A 15,764-nucleotide genomic window follows, 5' to 3' on the forward strand; every position below is an offset into this window, starting at 1 on the left:
CTCGGCTCACCACAATCCAGCTTCTGTTTCAGGGGAAATGGGCAGACCTCTGAGGGCAACCTCAAGGTGAAACACATGATAAGTGTTAGGGAGTATTCAGAGACACTGTATCGGCATTAAAGACCTGGATCTTTTTTCTGTTGAGTCAGAGAACTGAGGTTTCTGAGAGATACTGACAGACACTGAAATAAGTCAGTCCGAGAAGCAACATTTTTATTGAAGTAGTTCAAAATAGTTGTTTCTTTACTTTTTCTACAGGGAAGGTTTCTTTTGAATGTTTTTTAATTTTTTGACAAAGACATCCTTCATGACAAGTCTGTTGAACCCATCATCTATCTGCAGTTTCACAGTAATATTTAAGTGAAAATAAAAATTAAAAAGTACCAAAAGGTATTTTTATTCTTTTTTAATTCTTGTTTTCTGTGTTTGTTTGTTTGTTTGTTTTTTACATCCAGATACTTTGTTGATTTTGAGAATGAACCCTGCAAATTCTTTATTTTGAATGGAAACTGCCAAGTGAGTCAGGCTTAATTTCATGTTTAACTGTAAATGTTGTAACATGCATTTTTATGCAGATGATTATTTCACATGCCACTGGCTCTTCCCTTGATTAAACCACTGCAAATCTACTGACATTTAGGCAATGTCTAATCACACTTAAACTTGCTTTAAAGTCAGATAAAACAAAGTGCATGATATATATAAGGCCACCTCAAAGTATCCAGCCCATATTCAACTCCTTCATGGTCATGAAATTGAAATTGTTGATTATTATAAACACTTAGGACTCTGGGTGGATGCTAGTCTCCCTTTTAACCTTCTATGGCTTCTATATTGTCCTCAACAGTTTTGTGATTACACTGTCCCTGTTAAGTCTCAGCTGTGTGGCATCCAGGAATTTAACACAAAGAGGATGAAGGGAAAGCACAGTGAGGAACACACATTTTGGGGGTAATGCAACAAATAACAAAGGGAGACTCAAACAATATCTATACACATCAGGTAATTAGGGAGATGGGAAACACCGGGGAGCATAGCTGTACAGAATCTGACTAACGAGACTAGAGGAAGCCAGACTAAACACAACACACAGGAGAAGAGAGACTATTAAAATAAAACAGGGTGTGACTAACACTGAGACCAGGACTAAGACACAAACTTGACATAAAGACCAACACTAACTCAGAGACAAAACAGGAGGGACAGAATAGCAATACAAAATGGAATTCGAAACCTATTAACTAAAGGAAACGGGGTACTAAAGGCAGAGAAAACAGGATCATCATAAGCTCCAGGAATGCAAACATAACTTCATAACTAGAAAACTAAATAATACAGAATATGGAATCAAAATATAATAGTTAAGAAAAAAAAACCCTCTAAACATCCCTGAAACTCAAAACTCAAAACTAATTTCTTTTTAATTTAATAACACAAGAAGTGTTGCAGTAAAATGAGGAGTAGAGGAGGGTTTGACCTTTGACCTGGGTGTGGAACAATCTTTTCAGGAACCAAATCTGCATTGGGTTTAGTGCCAGTTACTGCTAATATATACTTGTTTTATATATTTTAAAATTGTAATAATTATATAAATATATGAACAAGTACATTTGTTTTGATTTTGATTCCTTTTATTCACTAAAATGGTATTTTATCGGTTTGTTTTCAGGGGAGAAACGTTCCATCTTTCATCTCAGTGACTTCTTCAGTCTCAGCTTGATGCAGGTTCCCCCAACTTTATAAACACATAATGACTGAAACTAGCACCATTGACAAACAATGGGCTATGAGGTCAGTTTCTTGATCATTAATATGCACATTGTCATGACCACTGTTCAAAGACCACTGATCAATGATAATTTGATCAATGCCCATGAGTATCATTTGAAGAGAGTTGGGGAATTGCTGCAATCATAGCAAGATGTATGATGGTGAAAGATGTACCCTTAGGCCTCCTCCTCAATTCAGAGATGGTCTTTCCCTTTTTGCATAAATGACCTCCTTGACTACCCGCTCAAACCAGCGTTCCTCCCTGTCCAGGATATTTACTCAGGGCCGCTGTATCTGTGGGGATGGAGTCCGCTCTGTGTTGTCGCATCCTAATGACACCCAGTTTGTGCTCCAGTGGATGATGAGAGTCAAACCTAATAAATACTGATCCGTACGCATTGGTTTACAGTGCACATCAACTTTGTCCCCTATTATTGATGGAAATCTCACAGTGATCAGTGGATCAATAGTGAATTCTGGTATGTTTGATTTTCACCCAGGTGTCATCCACATACCCGAGCCAATGACTTGGTGGTGTCTCAGGGTAAGATAACGGAGCCCTCTTTTCTATTTCTTCTGTGTACAAATTGGACACAATAGGTGAAACTGGGGAAACCCAAGGTGCATCCATGTTTCTGCGTGTAATACTGACCCTTGTAAGTGAAATATGTGAAATGAAGACTCGGTTCCAAGAGCAAACACACTTAGTGGGTGCTAAGAGTGGTCCTGTTGCTGAGGTTGGGGTCACTCTGTAATCTCTTACGACCTACCTCCACTCCTTCATTGACTGGAACACAAGTGAAGAGAGATGTAACATCATCATGTTTATAAGGTTGGGGAAACCTACATTTAGCTGAGACTGAAAAAGTCACTTGGATAAGTGACAAAGCGTTTCTCCTACTGAAAATGCTACATCCAGACGAATAGAATCCACATTTTATGGGTTTTTTAATATTAAAAAGTAAATTATTCCATATATATTCTTTAAAAAGTGACATAGCTCCTAATGCAAAACCTAAGAGTTACAATTCACTTTTGCCTTGCTCAAATGGTCAAGCCACCTCTGTATTTCACACTCTCACAGGGCAATATTGTGCAGAACCAACATCCTTCTCTCCTCATCATGGTGATACAGTGATACATTAACAATAAATAATGAAGAAATTCATCAGAAGAGACTTTGCATATAGATAGCCTACTTAAGCCGGAAGCGACTATTAACATAACTTGCTGGAGACTGGAGGATAATTAGAGTGGCTCGCCTTCTTTCCCTTCCTTTTCTGTGACTAATAGAGAGACGATGGTGACAGAAGGAGGATACTGTTGTCACAAGACTACAGTTCATCAAAAAGACACTAAACTTTTGACAAAGTTGGGAGAACCCTTATAATCTGCAGATGTGCACAGGAGTTACAGTAATCAGACATACATTTTTAAATGGTTGTAGCAGTTAGTTGTACAGTGTAATTTCAAGTGGACATGAGCGCCTGCTCAGTCATAGAATTTGCAGCTTGAGATGTTGGAAGTCATCCCGCTTATTACAGCCAGATGATTTTATGATATCCTGAGGAATATGCAACTTGTCTCACCTCAGTGGGTGTTAAAAGACTTTTCAGGCTCATAAGCCAAGTTCCCCCCGTGTTTTGCTTTTTAGGCCAAACATTTATCCTAATCCTAAACCCTGCATGTAAAAATGTTATGACAGACTAATTGTGCTATAGCTGTGCAGTTGTAATAACATTTTAGTGTCCACTCATTGGCTCTTGTACTTTTGTGTGAACTAGCTGATTGTAACCTGACAGATGACTCCCTAATTCCCTCTGGGTTGTCTTCCAATGCTTACTTAATTATACAAATCTCTTAAAACAGGTCATTAAACACAGAATATATTAAATATTATCAGGGTTTCGATTCCATCCATCAAACATTCTTCCTTTACTCTCTTTTGGTTGCCCAAGATTTGGTGGGGTAGTAGTAGGGCTGCTGTGGAAAATTGGACCGATTTCCAGAGTTTTATTGTAGAATTAGAAACATTGCCCATTGTGTAATTAATGTTGGCAGAGTGACAGTGATTTTTAGATATGTTTGCACCTGTTTTCCTCATAACCTTTCCAATCTGTTGTTTGCTGCTGTCAATAGCTTTTCACTGTCTTTAGCTGTTGCAGTTGTTATGGAAACTGTGGCTTATTAAGGATGTTAATGCTCTTTATCTGCCGTTTTAATACTTGCTCTTGGTAACACACAACTCTCATTTTCTTGCTGTTTCATGTAATATGGTTTAAAAAAAGAAAAAGAAACCGAACAACAATGAAATGATTAACAACTCATGTAGCTGAGGTTTGGATGACACTGAAAATTAAGGAATGCTGTACATGCCAAAAAAATTGCTGAGACACGACAATTATGATGCACAAAAACTTTCTTGAGGGCACCACCTGCAGGGTCAGGTGATGTTTAAACAGCTGGAGATCCCACAGCAATTATATCACACCATTTTACAATTTTGGATGGCAGCTACAAAATAACACCCTTCCCTAAGATTTCCACAACAAAAAAAGCCTGCAGGTGTTCTTTGGGATATTAGCGGAAGAAAAAAATGCAGTGTCTGTGTTTTCCCAGCAGCATTTAGATTGCTATCACATTATTCACAAAATAAAAAAAGAATGGGACTCTGTGTGAAATGTGCTGCTCTGCAGTTAGCATTCATATATTTGAGTCAAGACTAGAACTGATGTGTAAAAATTAGTGTTTTTTTCCATTAATTGTTACAGAGCACTTGTTCGTGCAAAGAGAGGCGTGTTAGTGGTGCAGCCCTCTGATTTGAAAAGTGTCATGTTGAGACCTGAAAATTGATTCAAGGACATGACAGAGCCCACATGCTATTACTCATGTGCATGACTGCTGCTTTCTAAAGGTTTGCTCGAGACCACCGGTCATGCATGTCAGTCTAAGAGTGAAATGTCAGTGAAGACAAAGAGATTTCAAGATAAAAATAATCAGTTTCCATACTTACTTACTCTGAGACATGATGTGACAATGTTAGCTAGCACATACATAAACAGTATGCAGCAAAACTGAATGAAGATCTGTTGATATCGCTAAAATGTTAGATCATTATAATTCCTATACATTTAATGTAAATATATCCTTCTTTGATAAAGATCAAGTGTAATCCAGCTAATTTCTTAGCAAAGTTAAAAAAAAAAATTCTAAATCAACTGCAGGAAAGGTGAATGCACACAATTTTAGTGAAATTTCACTTAATATATTAAAAATGTAAATAAATAAATAAATAAATGTTAGCCTTTATTTATATTTAAATTGGATCCTTACTCGTGGATGAAACCAGTCCCAGAAGAACCTGCGGAGTGATGTTCTGCCATTCTTTAAACCTGATTCTTTTCAGCTGCTCTGTGCTGGAGGGGTTTTGTTGCCTTCTACGTTCCACTTTAAAAATACTCCAAACGACTGGCTTCTAGTCAAGGACAGAGTCAATCAGGTCATTGTGTTAAATTTATCTTCTTCCAAAGGACTTTTGCATTTGTTGCAAAGAAATACAAATTTCTTGAGACTGAAAAAGCCATGTATGAAAATCACATATCTATACTTTCTGCACATACTTATGTAAATAATCTAACTTGCACATTGCAGATTACATTATGGAATCACTTTGGGTGAGTCATGTTAATGACCCATGAAATCAATAAATAAACACATTAAAATATATTTTGGACTTGGATCTATCTGTATTTATCAGGCTTCTTTTCAGTTTCATCCAATTTCCTTTGCAATATTTGAGCAGTCACAGAAATACTCCAGGTAATTCTTTAAAATGTCGACTCATTAGGCATTAGACACAGCCCAGCCTAAAGAAAAAAAAAATGAAGCTGTATAGTGTTTACAGGTTCTTTTCTAGCCATGTTCACGCAATTATCCCTAATTGGAAATTACATGTGTACTCACTTTTGTTGCGTTGCGTTTGTGTGGTTTTAATGTAGCCTGTCTGTGTTTAATTGTACATAAGACCTTAATTAAAATACATTTATTATAAGATTTGTTGTGCCAGTAACATTATACAGTGCTGGGATCTATTTAGCAGTATGTTTCATACATACTGCACGTTGTGACTGAATATGTATAGAAAAGCAGGACAATGATGCTGTTTACAAATATCAAATTTATCACATGATTACTTTGCACCATGTGAGACACAATTCAAGGCAATATTTTTCTAGGTCATCTGTCATTTCCCACAAATTACTATTTCTATAAAAAGAACAACATGTCAAATAGCAATGTTTAAAAAACACTGACAAAGTGAAAGGAATTGCTTTGTAGTAATGATCCGCCTGGAATTATCACTCAAATCTGCAGCTCTCCTCCTGCTGTTTTCAGCAGGGGGAAAATCACTACAAATTCACTGCATACTACCTGCCCAGCATGAAAAAGCAGAGAGATAAGGTTAGCAACAAAGTGGCCCCGCAATTTCCAAGAGACTGAAAAAAACCCCCTGCAAATAGTGAATATTGTGCCAGTGGTCAGATTTCTAGAAAAACCATTTCAAATGTGTAATAATGATGAATAAGGATATCTAAATGCAACTGGCTGTGAGGGGGTTAGGAAATTTAAAAGCCCTGATATCAACCTTTATAGCAAAACAACAAAAATGTACTGTAGATGTAACTCTGTAAAGCAGAGTAAGACATTTGAAGACCTCAGAAATATAGTTTCAACAAACATTCATTATGTTCATGAATGTAATGGTAGTTTTGGGCTTTTAATGATTTCTTTAAACTGTTCTTTTCCCTTTAATGACACACACACAAGGTTAAAGTATACATGCAGGCCCCAGTATATATGCCCCGCCTAATATTTGGTTAAATGTCTCTTAGCAAGTTGCACTTAGACTAGATCCGTTTAGTAGGTATCAACAGGCTTCTGGCATAATCTTGGCTGGATATTTGACCACTCTTCTTGGCAAAATTGGGAGCGTACACTTCAACTGGTTGAACTGAACTGGTTTTCTGTTACAGACCAAGATTTTAAGTATAGTACACAAATTTTTAATAGGATTGAGATCAAAGCTTTGGTGAAGGGCCATTACAAAACTTTAATATTTGCCCGACTTATCCATTCCAAAACCAGTTTGGATGTGTGTTTGGGATTGTCCCGTTGGGAAACCTAATTGTGTCCAAGTTTCAAAGATCTAGCTGTTGATCTGAGGTGAAAATCAAGATTTTGGAGTTAGTCCTCCCTCAACATTATTCCATCCACTTTGTACAATGTCAAATATCCAGTCAGAATTATTCCAGAAGCATTTTGATGGTTAACAAAAGTATCTGATTGAGATGCAACTTGCTAAGAGACATTTAACCAAATAATAGTGGGGGTGTATATGCATAATTTTGATGCACGTTTGGTCTTGTGTGGATTGGAGAAAATCTAACACAACTTCAGTCTTTTGCACAGAATTTTATGTTTTATGTAAAGTCATTCAAGAGATATGCTGTATAATCATAATCAATCACCGTGGAAAAAGAACAGTTCAATGAAATCAACAAAAGCCCAAAATTACCATGACATTCATGCCCATAATGAATGCATGTAAACTTTTGACAATAGCTGTATATTTAACTTCAAAGTCTCTGAAACCTTACTGCTTCACCCTGACAGCTGTGTTTGAGAGGGAAATTACTTTCCAGCTGCTGCTGATGGCAATGACGTTTCTCTTTGTTGAAGACAAGACAGGAGGAAGGAGAGAATGTGGAAAGATTGTCAGCAGCATTCATTCCCTCCTCTCAGTTGAAGATGGATGGCTTCAATGCGTCCTTCACTGCTGGCCTCTGATAAGCCCTCTTTCTGAGACCCAAGGAGGAGGGCCCTCCTAATGGAATTGCTCTCATCTGGGTAGCAGTGGTCTATCGACTGCTCTTACCAGTGAAAGAGGACCCCGTTTGTGAACTGGATGAACCGGGAGATTGATGAGGCTTTGCTGTGTCAAATCAGCCCAGCATTGTCTCCTATCCAGCCCGAACCCCTCAACAATCTATTTAGGAGGGTATAATTCATATCTATGTAAAAATGAAATGTTTGTACTGGACTGCAAAAGCTGTGCAATGCCAGTACATGTCAGCCTCCAGTGAAGCAGCTTGAACAGCCTCCATGCAACTGGCAAGAGGAAACACAGCATAATATATTTCACTGTCTGTGTTATAATATGAGTTCCAAAAATATAGCATATATTGGAAAAAATGGATAATAGATAGGTATCAGTACAACAATAAATGACACTGTGTACACTTTTCTGATTTCTGCCTGAGAGAGAAATTTTTGATTAAACTAATAAAGTTAACCAATGTCAAAGGACGTTTTTTTCCCAAAAAATGTGAAAAGTACAAAAACAGAAGAGAACTTTATCTAGTAGCAGTGGCTGTCTAACATTCTGTAATACAACAGATATCCACTGAGAGTTCAGGAGGCAGACGACAGCCTGATAAGATACTTATCTCCACTGAGGCTCTACCGCCTTATCGCTCTTATAGAGGCTCTTACCTTTTGGCTCTGACACAGCCAGACAATGATCCATTCTCAATAGGACTTTCAGCTCTGTGTGGAGGAAACTATTTGTTTGCTTGATTTCACTGTCAGTCTCATAAAACCTTGAAAGTATTTGAATTGTGTGCGCAGAAAAATACATTAACATCTATACAGGATATGTATTTTATATCTATATCTCTAATATCTACAGAAGAAAATTGGGATAAAAGTCTTTTCATTGTAAAATTAGAACGTAAAGCTGCTTATGTGCCTGTGTTCATGGTTATCAACAGCATTAGCGCTGTATTTTTGTGAAAAGCAATTTAAAATATTACTTGATGGCAAAAAGCCATTGCCAAGATGCAGTTGTCTCCCAGTAATGGAAAGTCCTTTGTCTTTTCTGTGAGCCCTGTCTCTCCCATAGTCGTGCAGCCATTTGGCCAATGTAGAGGTCCATTCATCAGGTCTGTGAGTGCCCTCATGTCTGATCATCCGTCAGTGGCTTCCTTATGTCTGTGACATCCCTCCTGCTGCTTCTCAAAATAGAGCAGGAGATTAGGAAGATGGGAGCATTTTAGCCTGGTCCCAGGAGGTCATTAATTCCCTCCATCCAACCGTCCAATCACCCTAGTCTCCACCTTTTCCTTCGACCATCCATCCTTTCAATAGCCACCCTGTCCACTTTCCTTCCCCACCTCCTCTTCTTTCTTTCCTTCTCCTCCCAATTTTCCCTACCATCTTCACCTGATGGAGCCATCATGGGAAATCACTGTCGAGTATGTGCTATGCGGTATGGGGGAGGGCATCATCAGTCACAAAATGACACACTAGTCCAGCAACAGACACATAGTCGGGCACAGAAGATAAATATTGACTAAAGGCAGAAAGAGACAATCAAAAGTTTTGGAACAACCCACACAGTTGGTAAAATCTTACATAGTGTTCTTGTGGATCATTATGAATATAAGATAAAAACAAAACAATAAGAAATAGGAGACTGTATGACTTTACATACAACTGAAAGATTACACCTTTGCAACCTCCTCAGATGAACAGCAGATTTGAACCTAGGCACTGCTTGCTGTGAAACAACATTGATTAAGATTGTACTATTGTGTCTCCCTGTGAACAGCAAGTTTTAATTGTTCAAGTTATTATAAGTAATTATAATTTACATAAAAATAGAAATAAACAGCTTTAACACTATATACGTGTCTCTCTTTCTATCTTCTTTATTTCTTGTGCAATCAATTTTTCATTGTCTGTTAAAATTTAGAGATTCATCTGTGTATCCGTGGTTTGTTAGATCCTACTCCATGTGTCATAGCTTGAGAGACAAGGTACTCCCTGGAAAGTTAGCAGTCTATCACAAGGCCTATAAGATAATAGTAAGAGTTATCAGAAAAGCAAATGATAAATTAAGCTGTGTTGGAAGACTACATGCACAATGACGGGGGGTGCAATAAATGTATCTAATTATAGCTCTGATTTTTACCTAGCAACAGATGACAAATGTCTATTGTAATGGCCCAAGGTGACAAAAACAACACTCTGAGGTCAAAGATTTATCAGTCATTCCACACTCAACATCTCATTAAGTAGTTTATCAAAAGCAAGTGCACAATAGGGGTTTGCTCACATGGTAAAAATAAAGCTACTTTCAGCTGCTCTGTTACTCACAAAGGGTCGCCACAGCGGGTAGATTGACATGTTTGATTTGGCAGAGTTTTACGCCAGATGCTCTTCCTGATGTAAACCCCCATTATTTGTTCATATAATAATCCAGTTACAATGCAGTTATTGCCTTAGCCTTTCTACAATGTAACTGTGAGCAGTGTGATATATATCAGATCAAACCAAGAAGCTGTCATCCTTGTTAATACAAGGTTGTCTTCAGGGCATTGCCATTCTAATTAGTAGCAGGGTGTACATTAACTGGAGACATATGATACAAGTATTTTTGCTGTTCCAAATGAATGTGAGAGTAAAAACAATGAAGCAGTGCAGACAATGAATATGACTTATTAGCATGTAAGTCATAGTAAACTGTACCAAATCTGAGTTTAAGTCACCAATGTGAAAAGTATGATCGCCTTCCCAGAACTGCATAATTCATTGTTCCACCTTTAGCAGCAACAACTGCACCCACTCACCTCTGATAACTCTGATACCTGATAATTTCACCCCACTGATTTTTCCTGGACTGCTTTAGTGCCACCACACAGCAAACTTTGTGTGCGTGAAATGCTCTTTTCAGATCCCGCCACAGATTCTGAATGAGTTTCAACCCCGAATCTTGACTTGGCCATGGCAAAACTTAGATGTAATTGCATTTGAGCAATTCAGAGCTTTTTGGTTTACTCCAGACATTTCACAAGCCCCTGTCTTTGAAACAAGTTCAACTTTCACGACTCCACAGAACATTCTCTCCAAAGCTTCAGGGGTCATAAAACTGTGTTAATGTTTTATTAGGTTAGCGGTTGTTTATACCTTGTCTCTCCCATGAATATCATTTCATGTGCTACTGGTGAGACCTTTAAGGCAACTTCATGCTCATTAAAATGGAATATTTATTAAATGATTGTTTAAATAGTAAATAGGCTTGCATGTGTTGAATCTAGCTGAGATCCTTTATCGATGCAGTTCTGAGGGCTTTTTGGTTTCAGCAACTGAGAAGGTGAAAACTTTTTCACACAGGCCCACTTGAGATTACATAATTTCTTATGATTCAAACACAAAAATAGAAGAAATACAAAGTGGGCACAGCGCTGTATTTGTGTAAGCACCAACAGCCATGAACATAAAGCTGCACATTGGATGAATCTTCTGTCATCATTAGAAATAATGAAACATACTGCCGGCACTGCCATGGGATTAATTCTGAGGAATCCGCTGAATGTGCTTTGTTTCCAACAGTATTTTTATTGAAGTGTTAATGCTTGTTAATATTTGTTGTTGTTGTTGTTGTTGTTGAATGGTGAAACAGATGGCTTGAGTGTTAAATTACTCCACTGATGAAAGAACTAAATGATCAACTGTTAAATACTAATGCTGATTGTTATTAGTGAATGATCATAAACTAACACAGACTGTAGAAACACAAATGCCTCTCAATTTGAATTTGTCTAAAGTTTAATGGGTGATTCTTACAAGTGCTTGTCAAAGAAATTTATCCAACCATGTAAAGTTACATGTAAAGAATAGAAAAAAGCAACAATTACAAAGAGATTTATTTGGAATGTTTTTATTACTTGCTAAGATTACAACCATTTTTAGAGTGAAAAATATATTTTGAAAGCCTAAACAGGACAATTATGAGGGCCAGTGTAATGATTCATCAAGAGCAAGAAAGTGTTTGTCCATTATTCCAGCAGCATTAACCAAATGTAACTGAATGTAAACTTAGTAATCACTTCAGAGCTACAGCGTGAAGGCTACCTGTAATGTGACTATGATCAAAATGTAAAGTACAGATAGGTCTATAAGTAAGGTCAATGACAATTTTTGTAGCTTTACCTTGTGTACCGCCTGTGTGGAGTTGAAATCAGTCAATTAATTGTTTAAGAATTAGAGTCATTTTATAAATTCAAAGGTTTAAAATTCATTGGACAAGCTAATATAGTTTTAAATATAATGATTACTTTTTTAAATACTTGATAATCTGAAGTCTAGAAGTCACTGACCTCACCAAATGCCTCATCTACCTTGATGTGCTCTGCTAGGCCTTTATTACAGCCACCTTCTGTTGCTGTTTGTTTGTGGGACTCACTGATTTCAGTTTTATCTTCCATAACTAAAAAAAACATGCTTTGTCAGGTTGTAATCTGGTGACTGACTTGAGAAATTCTTGGTTTGCTTTTGCAGTGGACTGTGGGTCATTATCATTTTGCAATATGAAGCACCATCTAATCAGTTTTTTAGCATCTGGCTGAATATGTGTAGAGAGTATAGGCCTGTACACTTCAGAATTCAGTCTGTGACTTCTGCCAGCAGTCACATCATCAGTACACAATAGTGACCCAGTTCCACTAGCAGCCGTACATGCCCATGCCATACCACTGGCTTCCCCATGTTTAACAGATAAAGTTTTATGCTTCGGATCGTGAGCTGTTTCCATCCTTGCATGTACTTTTCTCTTCCCATCATGTCAGTACGCGTTAATCTTGGTTTCATCTCTCTGAAGATTTCTTTCTTTTTCTTTTCAGAACTGCGCAGAATCTTCTCAGCGTAATCTGGCCTTCCTGTTCTTGAGGGTAGACGGTGGATTGCACTACAACTACAAAAAGATTTATTTGAAATGTATTTATTAATTGGTAAGATTACAACTATTTTTAAATTGAAAAATATCATTTCAAAGGACAATTACGGGGGCAGTTTAATCATGTAATCAGTCATTAAGAGCAAGAAGTTGCTTGTTCAATATTCCAGCAGCATTTACCAAATGCTATTTATATATATATGAACTTTCTCACTTTGTCTTAAGAATTGAGGGGTGGTTTTCTGCTCTATAGATGTATTCACACTGTTCATATTGTAGCTGCAAAGCTGTGCCTAATGAAAGCTGGTATGTAAGTAGCTACAGCAACAAAGAAAAAAACACAAAAGATTACCCTGCTTAACTTAATATAATGAAACAATAATGAGTCAACTAAGCTTTGCATTAATCAGCCTGCACAAGTCATGGAAATGTGATGTTGTCTCTAACAGGCCTAGACTAATTTTCTTTTGTCTCAGCTGAGATTTATTTGATTTATTCTTTCTTGTTTAGAAGGTATTATTTTTGTTTTCTTTAGATGAAAGACAATTTTGGAAGCATTATTATCTTTCTTTCTAAGCTATATTAGACCCTCATGTGTGTAATATAGCACAATGTTTGGCTGTTGTTGACTTCAGACAGTTAACTAGAGCCAGAGCAGCTTTTTAAGTCTTTTACAAACAAACAATCAAACCAAAGTCAGCATTATAATATAATATTAAATATCACCTTAATTTTTTTTGTATTAAAAAATCTTCAATGATACATTTTAGTCTGAATAGAACATTGCAGGCTTTAAAAGAAGTATACCAGCTCTTGTACAAAGCACATGACAAAAGACAACTACTTCTCCTCAGCACAATATCTGTTTAATATAATCCAAGAAAAATTCTAAAGAGAGAACAGAGTGCTACTCTTTCTGCTCTTTTTGTGGTTTTAAATCAATGCTAAGATGATAATTCAGTTACATTTCTTCACTGCAGGCAGGGGGCTGCATGAGCGAATCACTGTAAGATGAATGGTCCATTTCACTGAAATCATTGCTTTTCCTATTGATCATCTGATGCAGGTCTAGCCCGAGTCCAGATATAGTGCTGAAGAAACATATACATCGCATAGGAGGAAAAAAACATGCAATCTCTGCCTGGAGGTCTACCACACACACACACACACACAAAGAGATGATGATTGGTAGTCTCATCTGAGCAAGCTGATTGATCAAACACACACTGTCGGCAACTAATTCCCATTAAGACTGTCTAGCTGTTCTTTGTTATTTACTTTGCAGTAACATGAAAGCTAGTTAGCAGTTTGTCATGTTTCCTCCGGCTCTGTGTGGCTTTTTTTTCAAAGTTTCTAATATAAGAATTATTTAACAGTGTCATGTCTGCTGTAATAACTGGAGCATGCATTTTACAGAAGGAACAAAGCACAGTGCTCGCTGGACACTATCTCATCCAAGAGTGTTTGGTTTTGTTGTCCTTTTTGTTCTGTCTGAAGGAAACTTTCTGCTACAGTGCCCACACAGTATTGAGTAAGCATCTGGAATGAGTCATAGCCCCTCTAATGGAAATCCATTTAGCCTGGTCTGAAGTATAAGTCTGCGCAGGGAAGCATAGCGTCACGCTGAACTGAACCTCTGGCTATCTTTCACAAGGGAGGACAAGTAGGCAACACTCAAGGTGAAAAGACCCGCCTAGACAATCAACAGCAAAGGTATTATATGACTATTGTGTGACAATAGACGTGTTTGCAGTTAATGAAATTTTTTTATGAAACTACTTTTAAGGTTAATCTATTTTTTTAAATACAATATAAAACTTTTGAAAAATCCAGGGATCATATTGCTATGCAGCCCAGTCCAGAGTCTTTATGATGGATGACGTTCAGTGAGTGTCCTCTCTCAAAGAATTATCTGATTTAAATGAAAAGAACCAGGAAGGCTGCAGAATATGGAGCAAAATGCAGATTCGTGGATCATTAATATTTACATATACTTCAAGCAGGGGGAGAATTGGATTTTGAGGCGGGCCTTTTATGCATTCTGCCTCTTGATTGTAACGTTGCTGCAGCCCATGAGGCAAACTATGAATACATTTGAAGTGAATCTTTTAATGGAGACATGAAAGGAGGCCTGTGAAGGTCAGCTGCTCAGTAGCGCTGAGAGCAACTGAGCTCCTTTAACCTGTTTGTGTCACTAAAAAATTGAATAAGAAAGGTTTCCTTTTTAAAGTGTAAGTGCTGTAATTTATGACTAAAATGTATATTCTTCTCTTTTATCACTGGAATTATGAAGCCTAATGTTTTCTCAGTAGCAGGCAGCCATTTATATAAAGCCTTGCTGCTTGTGGATATAAGCAATCAATCTCTAAATGCTTTTTTGAATAGTAGCACACAAGAATTATATTCAACGAACTTTTATGGAAGCATGTTTGTGTAACGTTGATGTTTTCTTTAACGAACACTTACTTTTTTTTTTTTTTAAATGTGGCCTCAATTCTCCATTTTTGTATTGTTTGAGGTGAATACTTACAGTGAACACTTGTGCTTTTACTTTGGTTCTTTGGGGAAAGACCTCATGGTGGTTTGGGTGGAAACTTGTTTGCATGATCTGGAACCCTAAAAGGAAATTTTCCCAACCTGCCAGAAAGCCTATATATGTCACTCACTCACTTGCTTGTTTCAACACGTGATGAGAATTTTCAAATTATTAAAAAAATCGCTCCTGTAATTGTGCTTGATCTGCATTGTGGCCCCTCAAGATGCTCAGCAGAGGATTATAAGGGAAAGCTTTTCTTCAGCTCCACATGTGTGTAAGGGCTGGGACTGAAAAATGAAAATATAACATATTCCCACAAGGTCAGCTTCATGTTCCTGTTTCTCTTCCACAGATTGTGTTAGTGTCACTTTAAAGTATCATATCAATACTGAGAGAGTAATGGGCTCCATCACTTTTTTCATGTCTTTGTGGTGCCTTTCTACACTAACTTTTATAATTTGGTTCTGTGCATCTGTGGGTTGGTTCAAAAGATTTCATGATTCATTTTCTATTCTGTGCACTTTGTCAGCCACCAATTTATTTTGAAGGCCTTGAAGGTAAATCTGTTGTCAGTCGACTGGTGATGTGAATTTAGATATCCCCTGCCAAGGACAGACCTGGTAGCAATAAGAGACATGAAACAGAAAGGCATAAAGAAATGCA

General features: G+C 37.3%; 1 long non-coding RNA gene across 1 annotated transcript in view; it reads left to right on the plus strand.

Annotated features, from left to right (window-relative positions):
• Positions 1-15,440, plus strand: part of LOC112846950 (uncharacterized) — a 43,188-nt gene extending 27,748 nt beyond the window's left edge. Inside the window, exons 2-3 of the long non-coding RNA XR_003220176.1 lie at positions 12,513-12,620; positions 13,632-15,440. This is a non-coding gene — a long non-coding RNA (uncharacterized LOC112846950). The remainder of the gene's footprint in view (positions 1-12,512; positions 12,621-13,631) is intronic.
• The last annotated feature ends 324 nt before the right edge of the window (positions 15,441-15,764 follow it).

Source organism: Oreochromis niloticus, linkage group LG1 (genome assembly GCF_001858045.2).
Source record: "Oreochromis niloticus isolate F11D_XX linkage group LG1, O_niloticus_UMD_NMBU, whole genome shotgun sequence".
In the NCBI taxonomy this organism is placed as follows: Eukaryota; Metazoa; Chordata; class Actinopteri; order Cichliformes; family Cichlidae; genus Oreochromis; species Oreochromis niloticus.